The sequence below is a fragment of the Giraffa tippelskirchi genome, chromosome 9 (assembly GCF_054371585.1).
Source record: "Giraffa tippelskirchi isolate mGirTip1 chromosome 9, T2T-mGirTip1v1.2.pri, whole genome shotgun sequence".
In the NCBI taxonomy this organism is placed as follows: Eukaryota; Metazoa; Chordata; class Mammalia; order Artiodactyla; family Giraffidae; genus Giraffa; species Giraffa tippelskirchi.
In genome coordinates, this window is record NC_137283.1 from 101,354,963 (window position 1) to 101,363,062 (window position 8,100).

An 8,100-nucleotide genomic window follows, 5' to 3' on the forward strand; every position below is an offset into this window, starting at 1 on the left:
TAGGCTCCTGGCTCTCAAACTTTTTATTGAGAGCCACTTTAGACTTTTACAGTTAATAACCCCCTGAAATAGCTCTTGCTAATGTGGGATATAGTTTATATAATATAGTCACAAACTCTTTCCATTTTAAAGATATGCTTTTTCATTCTGCCCACTCTCCTTCTCTACCATGTCATTACTATCATTTTAGACAATGCTACCAATTCTTAAGACGAAGGGTGGCAGAAGCATTTGGGTTTGTTCACAAGATAAAAGTCTATCGAGTATTTATGTAAAAACAAGATGAATTAAATCTATTACCTGAAAAATGTTGTTAGCCCTCTAAACTTAGAAAACTGTCCAGTTTTCTGTTTAATTTTCTGGCATGGACCTGGTGATTTTGGTTGTGATTCCGCTGCCATCTTTGGTATTCCTTTTTTTCTTTTTGCAAGAACTAAAACACATAGAATTGTGAATTCCATTCCTGGCTCTCTACTTACTAGTTATGTGATAAACATAGGTAAGTTTCTTAAAGACTTCTTGCCTCAGATTTTATCCATAAAAATGTGGGACTAGTATCTATAAAGGGTTGTGGTAAAAATTTCAAGACGTGTGGTCAAATAGTGGTATTTATTAAGATTAACATCATTATTTTTAATACAGTTAGATATTAATCTTTTATTGAGTTTAGTATTTGGAGACATTCTCGAAAGTACTTTCACCTGATTGCTTTAATGACACAAATTACTATTATTTCAGCATTCTCACATCTTTATAGATCTAGTACACGTAGTTTATTTTTAATAGGATAAAATTTCATTATTCAGGGTAATTAAAAGTAGTTCTCAAACACAGAGATAATATGTGCTCATAATCAACATTTAAACAGCATAAGTATAATGTAAAAAAGTTTATGCACATACAATTTTGAATCCATTAATCAAATATGAATGTTGTAATAGTGTACATTTCTAAGCCAATTGATAAAAATGCATGAACTTAGAAAAATATTTTCCCACTGTTTAGTTTATCTTTTTTATTGAACTAAGAGGGAATATATGTATTTGTGAATATACTTTGTAAAGAAACAAATGGGATAATGCTAGGCAATATTCTAGAACTGTTTATTACATTCAATAATTATTCAACACATTCTAAAATTTGTACATATATGTATGTATACCATATTTGATATTAAATATGCTCTATAATTTATTTAACCCTAATGGCTATTGATGGAGACTTAGTTGTTCAATTTTTAATATTTGAAACAGTGTAACACTAAACATCTTACCACAATTATGTTTGTTCTGATCATAAAGTATATATTATATGTGTGTATATGTATTTATATAAACGTGATAAATTCTAAATGTGAAATTTCTGGGTCAGAAGTTATGTACATTTAAAATTTTTATTTACATTGTCAAATGATAGCTAACAAGATTGATAATGACTTCCCTGATGAATCTGCCTGCCGATGCAGAAGACAAGGGTTCAGTCCTTGGGTTTGGAAGATCCCCTGGAGAAGAAGAGAACATGGCAACCCACTCCAGTATTCTTTCCTGAGAAATCCCAAGGACAGAGGAGCCTGAAGGGCTACAGTCCATGGAGTCTCAAAAGAGTTGGACATGACTTAGTGACTAAATAACAACAACAAAGATTGATCATCTACTATAATTGTTACATTTTTAAGATGTCTGAAAAATCTGGGGCAATATTTTAATTGATAAATTATTTGAGTTTTGTAGATATGAATGGCTTGTGCTCATATTTATAAATTAACTTCAATAAGGCAAGCTCCAGTAGATAGTGAAGGACAGGGAAGCCTGGTACCACAGTCCATGAGGTCACAAAGTGTCAGATACAATTGAGCAACTGAACAAGTCAGTTGGTTAAATAATATCTTACCTGAAATATTCTGATTCTGTATAAAGAATTTTCTATTAAATTGTATTTATAAATGCTTCATTTTCCAGTTAAATTTTTATATGGAGAAGCAGCAATGCAACCATCTTAAAATATCAATATATCCATTACACTGATATGTCACAGAGAATGTGATGCAAATACAAATAAATACCATGATCTAGTATTTTGGCCATTCAAAACAAGTTTGTACTTATGTAGATGCTACATGATATACTCTTTATAACTTAGCTCTCGGATAATGCACATAAACATCTCATGAACCATTTAAAATTAGAAGCTAAATGTAGCTATGTAAGAATATCGGGCTTTAAAGCACCTTATTGGCTGGTAGTAGTGCCAAGAGTCCAGACTGTCTTGTTTTTATTCCCCATGAACTGCCCTGTTACACAGTGAATTGTAAAGAAATTAAGCTCACTTTTTCTAAACTGCCACTCTGCTTTAGTAGCATTTCACTGAACAATGGCAGATCAAAACAAAGGCAGTTGATAATCAGTGGTACACTTTCAAAGCTCTAACTTTTCATGCCCACTTTTGAAACCAAATTTTTTAAATGTGCTGGAAGACTTTGAAATCCATGCTGCTCAACTTTATTGATTCTTATCTGAAATATAATTATTTTTATTTTTAAAACCTTTTAGTGTATATATCAATAATCACTAGAAAATATTGTTAGAAGTATTTATTATCATTTTTTAGGAATAATTTTTTCCCAAACATGTCCCAAAAGAGGAAAGGTGTAAGAAAGTATGTGTATCCTGATCAGTTTTAATGGAATATATCACTTCATTGTTAAATGCACAAACCATTCTTTCTTCACTTGAGGGAGCCCTAGAATTCCCAATCATTGATGACTGACTTGAAAGATCTTAGAGTGTGAGCTGGATCTACTCAAGGCTGGAAACATTTTCTTCTACTTCCCACTTCCTTTTTCCAAGTATAGCTCTATATGATCCTGTTTTCTGCTTTTTTGTTTTGTTCTGTTCTTGTTTTTCCAATACTTTTACTTGACTTTGTCAAATAGAGCCTTTCATAAAGTATTTTGAGGAGGGAAAGGCAGAAAGGAGAAGACATGGAAAAAAAGCTCATTGACTGCTCCACTAACACCCATTCAGCAGGACCAGTGTCTTGTTTTTTTCCCACGTTCATTTAAATGATACATTTGAAGCTGAACGTGCTGTCACAGGATAGGTGTTCGTCTTTGTGTCTCCCACACAAATCTTGATGATGCGACCCAAGTTTACTGGGCAGGTGCATCTAGTCTGTTTAAAATTTTGACAGGTAATATTCTCAATTCAGTATGGGTTATAAGACTTCTGACATGTTCTACAAATTTCTTGAAAAGTAGCTGATGAATGAACTTGTGGAATCCACAATGAAACAGGCTACTTTCAAAACCATGGAAGAAGACCTCAGAGTAAATTATGAGTTTGTGGCCCACACTCTTGGGAGGGCAGAGAAACAAGACTTTCTCCCCAAAATTAATGAAGTACTGTGCTCTGTTTCAAAATCAAAGATAAGCTCCTGCTATCAGAATGTTGTTAGAAATATTCTTCTGTCTGGAGGTGGGTTTTGCTTCATACACTCTCTCACCATCCCTTGTGTCCAATGACTCAGCTTGGTGAGCCAATTAACTGTTATCAGATGGCTCTCAGGCACTGCTTGGAAATCTAGTTGTTTCAAAAGGATGTTGTTCTAGGAAATTTGTCTAAACCCTGTATAACAAAAGAAAAGGCACATAAATATAAGTTATAATTCAGGAAGAGTTGTTAGATATGTGACTTGGTAAACTAAAATTATAAAGTTACCACATATACTATCCATACAATGTGGAGTTAAAGCAATGTTTGGATTTCTAGTATCATCTTCTGTGGTATGATCATGCTCTCATACTCATCTTGTCTTTACTGGCCTAACTGTGCTCTTTGGGATAAGGTTCATCTCTGAACAAAGGTTTACCATTACTGACTTTATTTGGATCTTTGATTTCGTGAATTGGCATTCCTTAACTAACGTTGCACAGATTTATTGTTCTTTAATATTAATTACTCATATTGAAGCTGTGGTGAACTTTTTACCAGTTACTTTCCCAATGGACTCTTCTGTGTATTCTGTGGTTTCTAATAAGAGAGTGGATTAAGATGATGCTATCAGAGCCCAAACAGATTACATTTCATATTATCCCTGTTCATTTAGCACAATTTGATAAATATTAAACTAATATTTAGAGCTTTATTTGTTTTTCAAATTCATTTTGTATATGTCTAGGTATGAACAATAATATAATACCCATGGAAGATGACCAAATTCTTTTTTTAAACTTGAGTACATCCTGTTTATCCTAACAGTAGCACATCTGAGAGTATCTTCCTTCTGTTTTATGAATTGACAAAATTCTTTGTCCAGAAACACACTCCTTTCCTTATCTTTCACAAATTGATGTTCTTTACTACAACACTTCAAAAAGTATTTGTTTTTATATGATGATATACTTTTCTCTAGAAAGGATTACTAGCTTGTTCAATGTTACCTTTAATCTGGAGCCACAGCCTTGACTCCATATGCAGTCCTCTTCTCTAGATCCTTTCTTCACCTTCTCTAACAGCCAAATTTATCAGGAAGCTAATGAGACTTACGCATCAGGACCCCACCCTTGTATGTGCCCCGTGATAAGCCCTCTGTTTAATTCTGAATTCACAAATTTGCATTCTATTTCTTAAGAGACCTCCCATCCAAATTATATAAAATTTAGGCACCACAAAGCCTGGATCTGCCCTATTCCTGTATAGGAATCAAGAGAAGGTTCCTACAAATAAAAAGTAATGCTGTGTCCGGATTTAAACTTGTAACTTGGCAGATTAGCAGTCTAATTCTCTCTGATGGCCAGCTCTTCTATGTTGTTTGAGGTGAATAGATGTAATTCATTTATGGCTTATTGCACTCTTCTATAGAACCCTATTTTACAGTGAGAAATTAACAATTTTGAAAACACATATGTGCTATGTTGTTGAGATGGAATTTTTTATTTGACCCCTACTAGAACCCAAAACTGTAGGAATTATGGTCCCAACTGTGTCTCAGAGTATTAATTTGTCCAAGCTTATACAGCTGGAAAGTTTGCCTCCAGGATTTAAACCAAGCTCTGTGTGACCCTAAAGCTTGTAAGGCCTCCATACAACACAGCTGTAGTACTCTTTTAATTTTTCCTCAATTGATATTTGGTTTTATCAAGATCATCCATAGAATACAAAGTTAGAGATTAATATGAGGGATAAAATAGAAACTTTTCAAATAAATCACTTGGTAGTAAATTTAACATAATGTATTGCATTTTCCTATTTGCCACAAGATATAATAAAATTGTCAATGAGGACTATTTAAAAGAAACATTCAGCTCTAAATAGGTGGTGGTGGCAACACTTTGCTTTCACGGAGTAACTTTTCGCTTCCTCACACAATTAACATTGCTATTCCTCCTCTATACATATCCAAGTGGAAAAATTTGTCATGGGCTTCTGCAAGGGCCAGGAAAATAAAAATAGAACACGTCCTCTCTTAACTGCCTAGTTGGCTAACTGTAGACTCAATATTTGGAGGATGGATTTATAAAATCTGGCCATAGTTGTGCCGAACATTTATTTGCAAACGGTAGATTTCCTTAATTCTTAAGCATCGATTTCCACAACTTCTTTCCAATGCCTTCAACTCTGCTCCCCCCTACCTGTGACTCCTCTGGCTGGGGTGAGGACTAGTGATCAAAGTCCGGAAGGTCACGGAAGGAGCAGCCCGGGCAGCCTCGGTAGGCTCTGTAGGCAACTATCAGGTAGTAAAACCCGGGGAGGAACACAAGGATGCCTACAGTCAGGACTGGGAAGGCTCGATTGGCGCCCACTTTGCTAATATAGCCCGCCAGCAGGAGGCAGCCTGTAATAATGAGAAAAGCACCAACCAAAAACTGTGAGAAGGCGCAGGCAATGGCCTTAAAAGGAATGTCAGTACGGCTTTTCTCCAATACTTGAGGTCTTACGACACGTGGGCATCTTTTCGGCTTTAAGCTCGCTTTGGGAGGTGACGTTTCCTTCTGACTGTTAATAGGTCCGCTGTCGGGGCTGGAGAGCTTTGCGTATCTCACTTTGCCGCTGAGCATGCCAGCAGCTACGTTGGTGCGAGTGGGCACGATAATCCGCTGAGTGGGTGCGGAGCTTGCCCGTGGCCACACAGCGGGCGGAGGCGCCAAGGCCAGGGCGTCCACCCAACGGCCGCCTGACCACGCGGTGGGCTGCCCCCGTATCTCCCCTTCATCTGCCTTCCCCTTCTGGGAGACTGCCCTGTTTTTGATGGAATCTCTCTTTTATCATGTGAGTTTGTCATTGTTTTGATAATCTGATGTCCTATTGGCTGTATTTGTTATTTTCTTAGGTCAGTTCTAGTAAACTCTCATATCCTTTACCATTAAAACTATTTAGATTGAGCAAATTAGATTACATTCTTTGTTTTCATTTAGTCAGTTTCATAGAATTTCCATTTATACTCGCTTATAGCAGGTACCCTCAATAAAGCTCAAATCTTGACATGATGATGAAGGGCAAAATATGTTCAAAGACTTCAAGGCATTTCACTCCTAAAGTTTGGCTCATTTTATAGGGAACAGCTCTCTTGCAGGTTGTATTGTCTCAACACTGATTCAGTGATTGTGGGAGTGATAAGCCCTTTGGAATGTTAGAGTTTGATGAGAAGAAGTGTGATGTTTTAGGAGATTGCAGAGGGGGGCAGTTCCTGCTTTATGAGAGTTCAAACTGGAAACCTCTAAGTTCTCTCTCAATATCTAGAGAGCTTGGTCCAGAGCTGCAGCCTCTGGTCAGGTTCTTTACTAACCAAATGTTTGACTCCTCCCCTTTTCTGTGTCTACTTCTTACTGACCTGTGTGTCTTATAAGTTTATAATTCATCTTAAAATTTATTACCTACTACATTCATCATCCTATTCAATTCAATTTGATCTCATTTGGAATGTGCATTCTAAATTCAATCACAAAGTTCTGTTTTTTAAAACATATTCTTTTATATTTGGGATTACCTCAGTATCCTAACTAGAGTATAAATTTGTTTATGGAAGTAATAGTATGACTTCCCCATTCTTTTAACCACAGAGATCCTAGCAGTGAGCCCTTGACCTTCTGTAAACCTGGTGTTTGTTGGTTAAATTTACTACAAAATGCAAATATTATTGTTGTTGTTCAGTCGCTAAATCCTGTCTTCTTTGTGGCCCCATGGACTGCAGCACATCAGGCCTCCCTGTCCTTCACTACCTCCCAGAGTTTGCTCAAACTCATGTCCATTGAGTTGGTTATGCTGATAATTTTCCCTATAACTATTTAAAGTTAAATTATAATCTTACTTTAATTTACATGAATTTTATAATGTACATCTCTTCTCCCTAACATATCTCAGAAATATAAAGTTGGAGTGGTACATTTGACCCCAAGGTCACACAGCTGGAAATTAATGATATGAAGAACATCTCCCAACTATTAAGAGCTAGAGGTGAGTCATTTGTAATGGAGATAAACCTTAACTTCATTCCAGTTTATTGTGTTTTATGCATATGATCACATTTGGTATGAGCCAAATGAGAAAGATAGTGTCTCAGACCTGTACGTTATGGGCTGTTGAGAGGAGATCTGTGCATTATGAAAGAGCGGAACATTCAGAAGAGATATTTTTGAGAAAAGAGAGTTGAACTGAGTCAAGGGAGGGCATTCTTATTTCAAATGGGCCAATCTCAGAGAGGCTAACCACTTTCAGTGAGATCCTACTGGCACAAAGGAGACCCATGTCTGATGTTGAAATTGTGCTTCTGGGAAACAAGAGGAAAAGGTATAAATCAGAGAGCATAAAGTGTAGGGCAATGCTGATGTAGCAGAATACAGAGGAGTTTGATAATTCATTGTAGAAACGTATTTCAAATAGGTTAACATTATTATTTTATTAAATTGATTTTATCAACTAGGATAGTCCAAATCATGTTTTGTTTGCATAATAAGGCCGTTAAGTTTATTTTATGCATATGTAGGTATATGAACAATTTTGAAATTTAAGAATATAGTAGATATAAATCTAAGTTCTCATTTAAAATAATTTAGGGTCCAGACTTTGCTGACCTTATGTGACAGTTTGGCCAGTTGTTAACTTG

The 8,100-nt window shown here is 35.9% G+C and overlaps 1 pseudogene across 1 annotated transcript; it reads right to left on the reverse strand.

The window, feature by feature from the left end:
- Positions 1 to 2,575: 2,575 nt before the first annotated feature.
- Positions 2,576 to 6,884, reverse strand: LOC145520849 (transmembrane protein 230 pseudogene; annotated as a pseudogene). The gene is made up of 3 exons (XR_014064850.1): positions 6,876 to 6,884; positions 5,630 to 6,256; positions 2,576 to 3,623 (listed from the first exon to the last, which is right to left on the reverse strand). The product of XR_014064850.1 is annotated as a transmembrane protein 230 pseudogene (transcript).
- Positions 6,885 to 8,100: the final 1,216 nt, after the last annotated feature.